Source organism: Salvelinus sp. IW2-2015, linkage group LG31 (genome assembly GCF_002910315.2).
Source record: "Salvelinus sp. IW2-2015 linkage group LG31, ASM291031v2, whole genome shotgun sequence".
NCBI lineage: Eukaryota > Metazoa > Chordata > Actinopteri > Salmoniformes > Salmonidae > Salvelinus > Salvelinus sp. IW2-2015.
In genome coordinates, this window is record NC_036870.1 from 3,035,934 (window position 1) to 3,050,968 (window position 15,035).

Consider the following 15,035-nt stretch of genomic DNA (forward strand, 5'->3'; position numbering starts at 1 on the left):
ACGACCTGACGAACCCGCCACGTATGTTGACTCTGCCTGTTGCAGGTGGAGTTCCTGAGCTCACAGGTGTGCCTGGCATGGATTGTGACTCCATCTCGTTCCTCGCCCTTTTCAACGCGTGAGTGAGTCAATGATGAATGAAGATGATGAGCGATCGGTGAAGGCCATCTGTAATCTGCTGGCATCACGGCTCAACATCGCTCTAATCACAGTCAGAAGACAGTTGAAGAAACTTGCGTGGACTTATAGAAAGGCTCAGTAAGAAATGTTTTATACTGTATATATATATATATAAACTCGTCCTCTCACTGTCAACTGCGTTTATTTTCAGCAAACTTAACATGTGTAAATATTTGTATGAACATAATAAGACTCAACAACTGAGTTCCACAGACATGTGACTAACAGAAATGGAATAATGTGTCCCTGAACAAAGGGGGGGTCAAAATCTAAAGTAACAGTCCGTATCTGGTGTGGCCACGAGCTGCATTAAGTACTGCAGTGCATCTCCTCCTCATTGACTGCAGCAGATTTGCCAATTCTTGCTGTGAGATGTTACCCCACTCTTCCACCAAGGCACCTGCAAGTTCCCAGATAGTTCCCGGACAAGTTCCCGATGATGCTGTGACCCACCGCCCCAGACCATGACGGACCCTCCACCTCCAAATCGATCCCGCTCCAGAGTACAGGCCTCGTGTAACGCTCATTCCGTCGACGATAAACGAGAATCCGACCATCACCCCTGGTGAGACAAAACCGCGACTTGTCAGTGAATAGCACTTTTTGCCAGTCCTGTCTCGTCCAGCGACGGTGGGTTTGTGCCCATAGGCAACGTTGTTGCCGTTGATGTCTGGTGACTTTACATGTTGTGTTTATATTTTTGTTCTGCTAGTCTCAAGAAATACTGTCTGGCAGTGGCGACCCGTCATTCAGAGAAGTTGGGGCAGAGCCCCAACAGTTTTGAGCCCCATATTTTTAGCAACAAAAAAAAGATCCCAGAAATGTTTGGGCTTGCCTGTTTTGCATGTTATTTTGGCATTAATACGTGTTCCATATCAGTTCGCAACCAATGTAAAAAATATATATATCATTGAGTCTCCAAAATGCAGGTGTTTCAGCTTAGCTTAGTGCTTTCTGTGGTGGTGGGGCAAGCCAGCAGAAAATACAGAGCGTTGCGCCGTGATTGGCTCAGTGTTCTGTCACTCATGGGGACCAGTGGAGGCTGGTAACTTGAAGAATTGAGGAGGCTACTTACACTGTGTGGGAAAAGGATCACAGCAGTGATTGAATGAGGGTATGAGGCATGAGTTGAGGTGTTCAGAGGCTTGTCCAGTGCAGGACAGGATTTGACTGGGAGGACAAAAAACAATAACACAACACACTACACAGTTAGACAAATGAGTTAAGAATGAGTTAGTCCAAGCAAGGAGTAAAATCATTGATGTGTAATAATGTGATTGTGTATGTGATTGACTACATACAGGAATGAGAGAAAATGTATAGYGGTACTCACAGTGCATGGAGGGTAAACATTCAATGTGCCAGTGGATGAGCGGGCACATGAGACGTCATGGCTTCAGTTCATGTCAGGAGAAAGTTGACAATGGTAGTGCAGTGGAGTAGTCATCACCTCTTAATCAGGGAACTGGAGGGGACTTAGCTGTAAAATACAAATAGCAGATACATTCCATTACAGCTGCGCCATCCTAGGTTTGGACAACGAGTTTCTCTATGAACTTAAACTCAGACATCTCAAAATTCACAAAGTCAAACACAGACTGTGCATCTTGACCACTTGACACATCAAAGTAGCCAAAMAAACATTCCTGAATAAAGCCCTGATCATCCACATACCTGACGATAACTGACAACTGCAAGCAGACTGGTGCCACCATAGGTCCCAGAGTGGTGGGGCAATWTCTACCCCCTGGGGCCCAGAGTTTTTCCTTATATGTTAACCTAACCAGGAAGGCTCTGSACTCTAWAAGGTATGACAGTGATTAATCAGTTGTAAAAAGGTTTTATAAGGGCTATGATGGGACCAGTTTTTCCTAATCAGGTCACATGGTTTWAAAAAAAACTCCTGGCTCTGGGGGGATGAAAACCCTGTCAAACTGCAGCAACCTTATATTTATTCATATTCATTATATTTAGACTAGATTAGGAAGGGGATTTCCTCTACCCAGACACATAGACAACAACTGATAGACAATATAACTCACAGGGCTGAGCTTGCTTTATGCATGTTCGTGATGYCGCCAGAGGGGATGGCTGCGTCTTATCGGCTCTTAACCAACCATGCTATTTTGTGTGTTTTTTCGCGTTGTTCGTAACTAGTTTTGTACATAATGTTGCTGCTACRGTCTCTTATGACCGAAAAGAGCTTCTGGACATCAGAACTGTGATTACTCACCTCAGATTAGACAAAGAGTTTTTCTTCAAAGAGTCGGACGGGAGGGATATACTACTACAGACACCCGACCAGGCCCAGATCCCCGTCATTCGCTGGAGAAGGAAATTGAGATTTTGCGGAAAAAGATCAGGGTGCCTTGTGAGGATCAGGCGACAAGTGGCTAATCTGCCTTTGCCATCCGTCCTGTAAACAACACCTGGTGCACGATATCTAAGGAAGTCTCAAGGTTTTGCTCACCTGAGATAGTGTGGTCTACAGCTTATCATGAGATACTCTATCTACCTAGAGAGTTTCCTCTGTATTTTTCATAGCTGTCTACATACCACCACAGACCGATGCTGGCACTAAAACCGCACTCAATGAGCTATATACCGCCATAAGAAAACAAGAAAACGCTCATCCAGAGGCGCTCCTAGTGGCCCGGGGACTTTAATCAGTTTAGCCTCATTTCTATCACCATGTTAAATGTGCAATCAGAGGGAAAATGATTCTAGACCACCTTTACTCCACACACAGAGATGCGCACAAAGCTCTCCCTCGCCCTCCTTTTGGCAAATCTGACCATAATTCTATCCTCCTGATTCCTGCTTACAAGCAAAAATTAAAGCAGGAAGCACAAGTGACTCGGTCTATAAAAAAGTGGTCAGATGAAGCAGATGCTAAACTACAGACTGGAATATGTTCCGGGATTCTTCCGATGGCACTAAGGAGTACACCACATCAGTCACTGGCTTTATCAATAAGTGCATCGAGGATGACATCCCCACAGTGACTGTACGTACATACGCCAACCAGAAGCCATGGATTACAGGCAACATTCGCACTGAGCTAAAGGGTAGAGCTGCCACTTTCAAGGAGCGGGACTCTAACCCGGAAACTTATAAGAAATCCTGCTATGCCCTCCGATGAACCATCAAACAGGGAAAGTGTCAATACAGGACTAAGATCGAATTGTACTACACCGGCTCCGACGCTCGTCGGATGTGGCAGGGCTTGCAAACTTTTACAGACTACAAAGGGAAGCACAGCCGAGAGCTGCCCAGTGACACGAGCCTACCAGACCAGCTAAATAACTTCTGTGCTCGCTTCGAGCCAAGTAAAACTGAAAAATGCATGAGAGCACCAGCTGTTCCGGACGACTGTGTGATCACGCTCTCCGCCCAGTGATTTCCAGGATGTGTACTCAAAGCATGCGTTGACCAACTGGCAAGTGCCTTGACTGACATTTTCTCAGTCACTCTCCCTGACTGAGTCTGTAATACCAACATGTTTCAAGCAGACCACCATAGTCCCTGCGCCCAAGAACACTAAGGTAACCTGCCTAAATGACTACTGACCCGTAGCACTCACGTCTGTAGCCATAAAATGCTTTAAAAGGCTGGTCATGGCTCACATCAACACCATCATCCCAGAAACCCTAGACCCACTCCAATTTGCATACCGCACCAACAGATCCACAGATGATGCAATCTCTATTGCACGCCATACTGCTCTTTCACACCTGGACAAAAGAAACACCTATGTGAGAATGCTATTCATTGACTACAGCTCAGCGTTCAACACCATAGTGCCCTCAAATCTCATCACTAAGCTAAGGATCCTGGGACTAAACACCTCCCTCTGCAACTGGATCCTGGACTTCCTGACGGGCCGCCTCCAGGTGGTAAGGATAGGTAACAACACATCTGCCACGCTGATCCTCAACACGGGCGCTCCTCAGGGGTGCGTGCTCAGTCCCCTCCTGTATTCCCTGTTCACTCAAGACTGCACGGCCAGGCACGACTCCAACGCCATCATTAAGTTTGCTGATGACACAACAGTGGTAGGCCTGATCACCAACAACGATGAGACAGCCTATTGGGAGGAGGTAAGAAACCTGACCGTGTGGTGCAAGGACAACAACCTCTCCCTCAACGTGATCAAGACAAGGGAGATGGTCGTGGACGACAGGAAAAGGAGGACCGAGCACGCCCCCATTCTCATCGACGGTGCTGTAGGGGAGCAGGTTGAGATCTTCAAGTTCCTTGGCGTCCACATCACCAACAAACTAACATGGTCCAAGCACACCAAGACAGTCGTGAAGAAGGCACGAAAAAACCTATTCCCCCTCAGGAGACTGAAAAGATTTGTCATGGGTCCTCAGATCCTCAAAAGGTTTTACAGCTGCACCATCGAGAGCATCCTGACGGGTTGCATCACTGCCTGATATGGCAACTGCTCGGCCTCCGACCGCAAGGCACTACAGAGGGTAGTGTGTACGGCCCATCATTGAGGTCAAGCTTCCTGTCGTCCAGGACCTCTATACGAGGAGGTGTCAGTGGAAGGCCCTAAAATGTGTCAAAGACTCCAGCCACCCTAGTCATAAACTGTTCTCTCTGCTACCGCACAGCAAGCGGTGCCGGAGTGCAAAGTCTAGGTCCAAGAGGCTTCTAAACAGCTTCTACCCCCAAGCCATAAGACTACTGAACAGCTAATCAAATGGCAACCCGGACTATTTGTGATTTTGAGGGGTATTTTCTTAAAAATGCATTGTTGGTTAAGTGCTTGTAAGTAAGCATTTCACAACACCTGTTGTATTTGGCGCATGTGACAAATAAAATGTGATTTGATTTGTTCATGCAGGTCTATGCAACTGTAGGCCCTACAAAACATTTACTCACATCCGTCATCACTACTATGTTGATTTGATTAATTCCAGTTAATCATTATGGATTAAAAACGTATAGGCTGCTTAGCCAGCCCAATTTTGAATATAAACTAAATTTGATCACATTGACATTTTCTTCTTACACACAAATGGTCTATAAATACATAACGTTACCAATTAGTTTAACCTGACCAGATGGACCAGGCGCATAGGCTGTATGGAGCTGCTCTTGTTAGTAGCCAACAGTTGATCACAAGGGAAAAAATGCTCGTTTTCATCCCATACAGAATGTCAGATTTCTGATGGTTAGGTGAAGCCTAAGCTGCTGCAACATTTATATCATGCTCCAGCGACGGTCTCCAGTCCGGAGCCTGCAGCGACGGTCTCCAGTCCGAAGCCTCCGGCGGCGGTCCGCAGTCCAGAGTCTCCGGCGGCGATCCGCAGTCCAGAGTCTCAGGCGGCGATCCGCAGTCCAGAGTCTCCGGCGGCGATCCGCAGTCCAGAGTCTCCGGTGGCGGTCCGCAGTCCAAGAGTCTCCAGGTGGCGGTCCGCAGTCCAGAGTCTCAGGCGGCGCGTCCGCAGTCCAGAGTCTCGGGGGATCCGCAGTCCAGAGTTCTCGGCGGCGGTCCGCAGTCCAGAGTCTCGGTGGCGGTCCGGCAGTCCAGAGTTCTCCAGCGGCGATCCGCAGTCCAGAGGTCTCAGGCGGCGGTCCGCAGTCCAGAGTCTCCGGCGGCGGTCCGCAGTCCAGAGTCTTCCGGCGGCGATCCGCAGTCCAGAGTCTCAGCGCGGTCCGCAGTCCAGAGTCTCCAGCGGCGGTCCGCAATCCAGAGTCTCCGGAACAATTCGCGGTCCAGAGTCTCCGGCGATGATCCACGGTCCGGTTCCACGGAAGTGAAAGGATCAGCTTGCGGAGCGGGGGCTACGTCCCGAACCGTAGCCGCCACCGAGGATAGATGCCCACCCGGACCCTCCCCTAGAGAGTCAGGTTTTGCGGCCAGAGGCCGCACCTTTGGGGGGTACTGTCACGCCCTGACCTTAGAGAGCCTTTTTATTTCTCTATTTGGTTAGGTTAGGGTGTGATTTTGGTGGGCATTCTATGTTTTCTGTTTCTTTGTTTTTGACCGAGTGTGGTTCCCAATCAGAGGCAGCTGTCTATCGTTGTCTCTGATTGGGGATCATACTTAGACAGCCCTTTTTCCCACCATTAGGTTGTGGGATCTTGTTTTCTGTTTAGTGTTTCTGCCTGACAGAACTATGCGCTTTCGTTTTCACTTTTGTTATTTTGTTTGAGTGTTTTTGAAATAACAGAATCATAAACACTTACTACGCTGCGCCTTGGTCCACTCTTCATACCACCAACGAGAGCCGTTACAACAAGGTGGTATTGAACGCCCTCACCTTTTCATCCTTCTTCATGAAACTGACCTCAACCCTCACTTTTAATTCACAACCTTTCTGTGTACCCCAGAGAATGAAAGGGGTTCTTCAAAAAAAGACCACAACATTTTCAGCAGTGTTGGTTATTCTGGTGCAGAAAACTGCACACTCACGTTAGCAAGGAAAATGTTAATAAATTGCACTAACTGGGCACAAAAATCAAGTTCTAAAACAAAGAAAACWATTTATAATATACCTCTTCAGTCTCCTGTAATTTGAAAAAACAAATTTGAACTGAATAATATCAAAACAATTCTCAACTATCACGTTTCACTCAATATCGCCAAGCTTCTCAACACATAGAACCCCCATAATGCTCTGTGGCACAATCCCAATACAACTCAATAGGTTAATTATCTGATCCTAATTCTATGATTGGATGGACAACATGTCAGTTCATACTGCAAAAGCTTTGATTGGTTGGAGGACATCCTCCGGAAGTGGTCATAATTACCATGTCTGTCTATGGAAGGGGGTGAGGCCATCAAGCCTCCTAGGTTTTGTGAAGTGAATGTAGCCAGAGGAGGACGGAAGCTAGCTGTCTTCCGGCTGCACCATTGTACTACCCCAGACAGTGCTGTTGAAGTTACTGTGGACCATCATTGCAAAAAAGCTTTATATAATCAATTATTTGGTGACATATGAATATATTTAATATAGTTTTATCTAAAAAAGGATCACTTTTTTAATGTTTCAATATTTTTATTTTTATGAAATTTCACTTAGGAGGATGGTCCTCCCCTTCATCCTCAGAGGACCCTCCACTGATGGGGGACACTACATCACCGCCAAGTCTAAGGGTAGAGCTAGAAAATTCTAGCCCTGTGGGTGCTGCCCTAGAGTTACATTAGAAGTGCCCATCCAAGAAAGCTCAAGGTCATTGGCGTCATACTATCAAAATCTTAGCTAGCAGTCATCATCATGAATCAAGTCGACAATCTACTGGCAAATCCTTTTTAATCGTTGTCACATGAAGATAAATAATGAAGAGAAATTATAGATAAAATGTATCGGTGCTCACCGGCCATTGGACATAAACATTACACAAGTTGGAAATCGTAAACTCAATAATGAGTGGTTTGGAAGGAATCAGTGACAGTGGAGTGGCTGTGTGGTCCCAAATCTGGGATTAAGGGGCTCTTTTCCAAGTTTGAAATGATAAACATTCAACATTGGCCATGCTGTCAATGAAGCATGATTTGTGCCACGCTCAAAACCACTGTGTTATGATTGTCGTCGGGAGAAGGAGAAGAGGACCAAAGTGCAGCGTGATAAGTATTCATAATACTTTTAATAAATATGAACACTCGAACAAAAACGACAAAACAAACAGTTCTGAAAGGTGCAACAAAAACACTAAACAGAAAATAACCACCCACAACTAAAAGTGGGAAAACAGGATACCTAAGTATGGTTCTCAATCAGAGACAACGATTGACAGCTGCCTCTGATTGGGAACCATACCAGGCCAAACACAATAGAAATAGAAAACATAGACATACAAACATAGAATGCCCACCCACATCACACCCTGACCAAACAAAAAATAGAAACATACAAAGCAATCTACGGTCAGGGCGTGACACACTGTTAACTCGGAACTGCGAAAACTTGACTTCAGTGAGTTCAAGACAACTGGGAAGTCGGGAATAAATGAGCTCCGACTGTGAAAATACGTTTTCAAGGGTCATCRAACTCGAAATTGTAAATAGAGCTTTCTAGAGCTAGAACCTGAGGATCAATGATGTCATCATYATTCGACTTTGTTTTTTTCTCAGAGTTCCCAGTTGTTTTGAAAGTACCATAAATCCAGAGAATGCCAGACAGAAATATCGCCACGCCACCTTCCTGTTCAAGTGAGCACAGCACAACAAGGTGAGTCTAAAAATGTATTGTGCATGCCTGCTGCACTACAATTATTTTAATATGCCAGGAAGATAGTGTTTACTCACCCTAATAATTTGGGTCTGTTTTCCCCTCTTAATTTTGGTACTGTTCTGATTTGATGGTGCACATGTAGCCTATAACCTGTTTATTAGAGAATGTAATCATGAATATTGTAAGAGGCTATAGTATGCCCCCTTTTTATCCTATGGTCTGACAGGTGTTACAGAGAACACCGTAAGAACGGCCCATGTTCTGAATTCTGTTGCTGTACATTTCGCCGCTAAAACTAATATTGTGTAAAACTAATATTTATATTGACTACAGTCCATCTCTAGCGGAATTGCCACTTATCCGCTTATCGTCCCCTTATGCCGATGTATGTACATCTCAGTTGTCATCAGAAACCACATTTGTTTAAGCAAGTCAGCCATTTCAGTTATGTTTTCTAAGGCAGTAAATGAGGCTGTGTCACGGATTCCTCCAGTACTGCTGCTGCTCATTCCATGCACCAGTTCCGGAGGTCTACGTCACAGGCCTCTAGGCGTCACTGAACTGTCTCATTATGCACACCTGATTCCAATTCCCCTGATGAGTAATTGTATACATGTGCCCTCTGTTCACCATTGTCTGGTCGGTTATTGTTCCCAAGTCCGTTGGTCTGTGAGTACCTGTGCTTTATTATTTTGGCTTTTGTGCTGCGTGTATTGTGAACTTGTTTTTACGGGTCTCGCCCCGTGTAAAATATTGCGGGTCTCGTCCCGTGTATTTACTAGAGGTTTTACCTCGCTCTTTTGTTTGYGTTACATCTCTGTGTTTTTGTATGCGTGTTTGTTTTGGGCTTCGTCCCCGTGCCATTTCATGGCATGTTGTATATTTTGGGTGGAGTATTAAACCCCCCCTATTATGAATTCCTGCACCTGTCTCTAATCATTTATACAATGTGACAAAATAACCGACCCTAAATGGAGAGAGCGGGAATGGTCCATCCGACACTGCCGCAACTTTGGCAGCTGCAACTGGCCCTTCCGACGCCACCGCAACTTCGGCAGCTGCAACTGGCCCGTCCGACGCCACCGCAACTTGGGCAGCTGCAACTGGCCCGTCCGACGCCGCTGCAACTTCGGCAACTGGTCCGTCCGACGCCGCTGCAACTGCCCGTCCAACGCCGCCGCAAACTGGTCTGCAACTGGCCCGTCCAACGCCGCCGCAACTTCTGCAACTGGTCCGTCCGACGCCGCTGCAACTTCGGCAACTGCAACTGGCCCGTCCGACGCCGTCGCAACTTCTGCAACTGGTCCGTCCGACGCCGCTGCAACTGGCCCTGACCAACCAACACCGCGTTCCTGTGGTCATCCTCAAGGCCGGTGTCGTCCCGCTGCTGATGCAGCGCATCAGGGGAGGATGCTTCACTGACCAGGGATTTTCACCATCGGCGCCCTGACCGACCCGCAACGCATCCCTGTGGTCGTCCCCGAGGCTGGTGTCAGGGGGACGGTGACGGTCACGGATGCCCTGGTACTGCTGCTCATTCCATGCACCAGTTTCGGAGGTCTACGTCACCGAATTCCTGTGCCTGTTTTCAATCATTTAAACAACGTGACAGGCTGAATGAACTGTTTCGCTGCCAGACAAGGCTCCGCTGATAGCCAGGTGTAGCAGTGGTAAGATAGGTAGGCCGTTTGTGGGCACCGTTTGTCACCATTATAGTGCAATTAATGTATTGTTTAGTGTTGTGTAGTGGCTTTGCTGGCATGCTTTCGACTTGTTTAATTTTTTTGCCCCCCCATGATTTACATGCTAAAATCGCCACTGGTGTCTGGGTTGGCAATACTCAGTATAGAAAACAGTTTGGGTCGAAACCTGGACGTTGTCTTACGGGCATGATACACTAGCACAGGATGCTGCGTGATGAAACACCCCTTCCCATTCATTTCAATGGAAGGAAAGCGGTGAGGAGCGGAGAGCGCGGGGGACTTTTGGGCGGTGCGAAGGTGGTGTGGGAGGCGGTGAAAAAAACTTTATGCAAATAACCAGCAGTGACCGCTGGGCGATGACCAATCATATTGAGTAGTTCCCATGATGAATTTGACACTATGTGACCCAAGGCTGGAGACTTTCTTCAGCAAAGATGGCTGACAAAAATACTAGGATGGAAACAAATGTGATTATAACGTCATAACGAKTCATGCTAAAAATGTACAGTTGACAGAAATGTTAGTTAATGTAGAGACAAATGATTATGCATATTTTTTTATCATAAAGTTAATTTACGTAAATCCCGATTTAGCAAGCTAGCTGACTAGCTAACATTAGCCATTTAGCTTTATGGGTGTTGTGACATGAGTATGAAATTGTAATTCTGGTTGTTGTTTTAGGGACTCCTGAGAAAACCAGCAAACCAGGCTGTCGTCMTGMGAAACAGTGGATGTAWAGAATCTAGCTAGCTAAAGCATTTACTGCAAATTGAATGTACAATTTTGTAAGCTTGCCTTGCTGATATTTGCCATGCAATGCAGATAGATGAAATAACGTAGCTAGCTATGTTATTGCTTATTGTGGAGTATAACAATACCTGTATGCCTAAGGATGTGTAGCTAGCCTCACCTGGTGACCACATCACACTAAGTGGCTGCAGAGTACTTTATGCTGAAAAACATGAACGTACACACGAGGACAAACAATGTAGCATAGAAATAATGAAGTGTATTACTTTTCTCCATGATTGGCCCTCTTGCCTATTCTTTGAAGGTGGAAGGAGTCACAGTTATACACCTGAGACTGCTTACTGCACAACACAATCCATCGATCAGATTGATACATGTGTGGGTTATAGGGCGTCTAATTGTTCTACATTTTTTCAATATCGCCGGTCGCTGCTGGTGATTTGCATAAAGTTGGGTAAAGTTTCTTTTCACCGCCTCCCACACRACCTTCGCACCGCCCAAAAGTCCCCCGCCCGCTCCGCTTCTCACCGCTTTCCTTCCATTGAAATGAATGGGAAGCGGTGTTTCACCGCGCGGCATCCTGTGCTAGTGTATCATGCCCTAGGCTACCTGGTTAAAACGCTTGCTCGCTAGCCTAACTTCCTTTCATTGGCAACGATGAGCCAGCGAGTTGACATTAGCCCACTATATATAGCTACATATTGAACTTCTATCCTATCAGGTAAGGGGCAAAATGTATGAATTTATTGTTGGATCAGAATCTCCGTTATAATCATTGGCCAGTACAGAGAATAAGTAGTCACAAATCCCAATCTCAATCCATGGATAATTTAGGAAAGGGCATCACTTTCCTCTGAGGCATTTTACTAGTGACCATATGTTGGCTGCAAACTGAGGGTCTAGTGAATTGACACACATAATTATTAGATTTATAATAACTATCAAGGTTCTACCAACAACTGTAGAAGTTGCAACAGAAGTTGAATGACCATAACCCAGTTTCAGGCCCTATTTAAATTGCGTAACGTCATAGGCCAAAATGTAATGACAATAATGTATGTGTTACAAAACCATAGAGATCCTATTCAATTATTCTAATTCTATGAGGAAAACATGCCTTTTCAATAGCGTGACGTCAAATGCCAAAATGAATGACTAACTGAACTTGCATACTTTAAAAAAAAGCAACACATGTTTTTAAAGCAACACATGTAGCCTACCGGAATGCCGAAATAATACGAGAGAAACTGTTGTTACATGCAAAGGGAATTTTGTTTAACATATCAGACCAACTTTATTTAACTCCCGAGAGGTAAATGTTTTAAGAGCTGTATTCGCAATTTAAGCTGTCCAGCAGGTGAAATAATTTATGGTAATTTTAAGCAAAATACAGCTAGTCTAATGTGTATATATATTTTTAAACACTACATGGTCATTTTTCATCGTTTCGGGGTTCATCTGGATCATTGGGGGTAATATGTGTGGTTTGGGTTGATGAAATAGATTCACCCCGAACGCACAAATAGTTATGTGCGCCAGTGTCTCCAACAAGCCTAACCAATGTAACAAAATTGCAACCTAACGATCAACGAAAAACATGTTGATGCGATGATCCAGCAAGGTTTTGTAAAACTTTTTGCAGCCTATGCTTCGTCATATGAACATTACTTCATGCGTTACATCAATCAACATCAGACATGTTTTGCATCACATTCACGAAACACGTTGAAGTAGCTCTAAGACTTTTTTGAATGAGGAATCTCAGTGAGAATATGAAAAATAAAAAAGTATTCAATAATCGAAGCAGGATATTGATGAATGCAATATTAATCGCAAATATAATGATTTCATTATGTTGAAATTTGACTGAGGATATTTGGTCTTCTTGTAATGTGCATTTCCCCCAGTAGAGGGCAGACTTGTCCTATAAGACATTCACACATATCTAAAGTATCAGCACATGATGTCAGAGCCGCTGTTTAAACACAGAAGTACATCCCCCAATAATTAGAGAATTCTGGCTAATGGCAAAATAACAGTATCTTGTTTGTATACGATATTGTGTGCATTTTCATGACTTCATGAGACATAGCCATAATGAAAATGCTTATGTCTCATGAGTAGTATTAACGTAGGGGCTGAGGTAGAAAGAAATGAAAAACTTTCCATTTCTAAATGTCTTACTCATAGCCACTGACCAACCAAACACTTGAGTCATTCTGTGTCCTGGTGTGCCCTAATTGGAACACACACACAGACAGACACACACACACATACACACAGACACTGTTTTCTTCCGGGTATTACATCACCATGCAATTCCACTTACCCTTTAACATTGTTACCGGGCACAGTATAATATTCCACACAGACACATGATAACTCTTTGCATAATACTAAAACCATCACTCTATACCACCAGCCCTCCAATCACAGTGTTCGCTAACCCGATTAACCCTTTGAGTGGGTGGCAAGAGAGGGCATGGAAACAAATGCTCGGCCAAAACACCTTTCACTTCTGCTGACGTAATGCCAAGCACAGCAAGAGACAAGCTATGGCCAAATCTGCTATCGATGAGGCAGGCGGTTACCATGGCAACTCCTCATACATCATCTGTCATGGCAAGCTGATGTACTGTGTGCGTTGGTGAGAGTAGCAAACGACAGCAGGGAAGCTTGAGATGTGTGGAGGACAATGTACACTAATAARTCTAGCAGAGGACAACTGAATATCAACTCAGCTTTTTCAGCTGCTCGGTCAATAATATGAGTGAGACTCCATACCCTCCTCATTAAGCAAATGTCATGAGTAACATTGACCTAAGCCTATGATAGGATTCGCTTACATCAACCCATAGCCATAGGATCATGTGATGTTTAGTTGGTGCTCTGCTAGGCATTCCCTTAGGKTTGTACTACTGTCGCAGTGCACAGTACGTTAAGTAGAAAAGCTCAAAATCGTAAGTTGATTTGCCGTTCGGATAAGATTTCCAGTCATCCCGGGAGAAACAGATGCGACAGAGATAAGTCTACAGCATTAGGAGCCCTTAGCCCAGCTCTTCGTTTCAGACATGTCTCTTTGTTTGAATGGGGTCAGAGGACGGATGGATGGAGGAGAAGGAGAGAGAGCTGCCTCCACCGCCTCTGTCTGTGTGTACTATCCAGTTAACGTGGCTTGTCCAGTCACTTAGACTTCAATAGAGGAAGAACTTACCAAGGACACAGTCAGTGCATCATGAATTGAATAGATCCTGTCTCCCATGTTTTACAAGCAGGTGACACAGCAGCGCTGCTGTGAGTGAATGGTATCGAGGTATCACTCTCGGCCACTGCGTTCTCATGTCACAGACGCATAGTCGCTGGTGAATTCACCGCCTAGCAGCTAGCCACATTGACAGACAGACTAACTCCGCCTCTCTTCCTTCTTTCCATCTCTCCCTCCCTCATTTTCTCCACGAGGCCAGCTCAGTTTAACTTTATTACAGAGGCGTGAATGGTGCACTGTGAGACGACGGAGCTAGGGCGACCGGGGAAGAATCGATTAGACACGGCCAGGCCACTGAGGCACAGTCTGGGTTGAGGGCTGCTCTGTATTGAATCTCATTTGCTGCATGGCTTTTTGATTTGAAAAATAGAACAGACCAGGCCTGCAGGTTATTCTGACTACGAATCATGAGCCGACTGTTTTAATAGAAACCTGGAAGAGCCTCGAATGAACCTCTACAATCCTACACTTTGTGTCATTGTGGGACATAAKATGACACATTCCTTCACTGTCAGTAAAGGAAAGATAGAGGAGAGTCAGAGGAAAGGTGAAGGAAAAGTGGGGGTGAAGGGTTCACTCATGTATTGTGTCTACTATGTAGGATTCTCTTTCAACTATAGAATAGCCTGAAGGGGCCTCCTTGTGGCCACTTACTYTTATGAGTTCCTAATACAGGTCACCACTCCAATAGAATACACTTGCACACACATTGTTTCCTGGCTCCTGCAGTCATCTTTGTTTCATTGCAGTCAATACACTCTCACTCACAACCTTGCTTCCACCTCTTGCTAACAATCAGCTTTGTAACATACTACTGATTATATGTCTGAGGTCAGTTACGTGTTCGCTGACAATGCTATCATTCATTCACTTTCTTTTTCTGTATCAGTGACATTGACTTTAGGGTGAAATTTGACCTTAAAGCCATGCAGTCTTTTTTTT

General features: G+C 45.2%; 1 long non-coding RNA gene across 1 annotated transcript in view; it reads right to left on the reverse strand.

The window, feature by feature from the left end:
- Nucleotides 1-335: 335 nt before the first annotated feature.
- LOC139023402 (uncharacterized) overlaps nucleotides 336-15,035 on the reverse strand; it is a 43,525-nt gene continuing 28,825 nt past the window's right edge. Inside the window, exons 2-3 of the long non-coding RNA XR_011474528.1 lie at nucleotides 1,514-1,660; nucleotides 336-1,350 (exon numbers count right to left, since the gene is read on the reverse strand). This is a non-coding gene — a long non-coding RNA (uncharacterized lncRNA). The remainder of the gene's footprint in view (nucleotides 1,351-1,513; nucleotides 1,661-15,035) is intronic.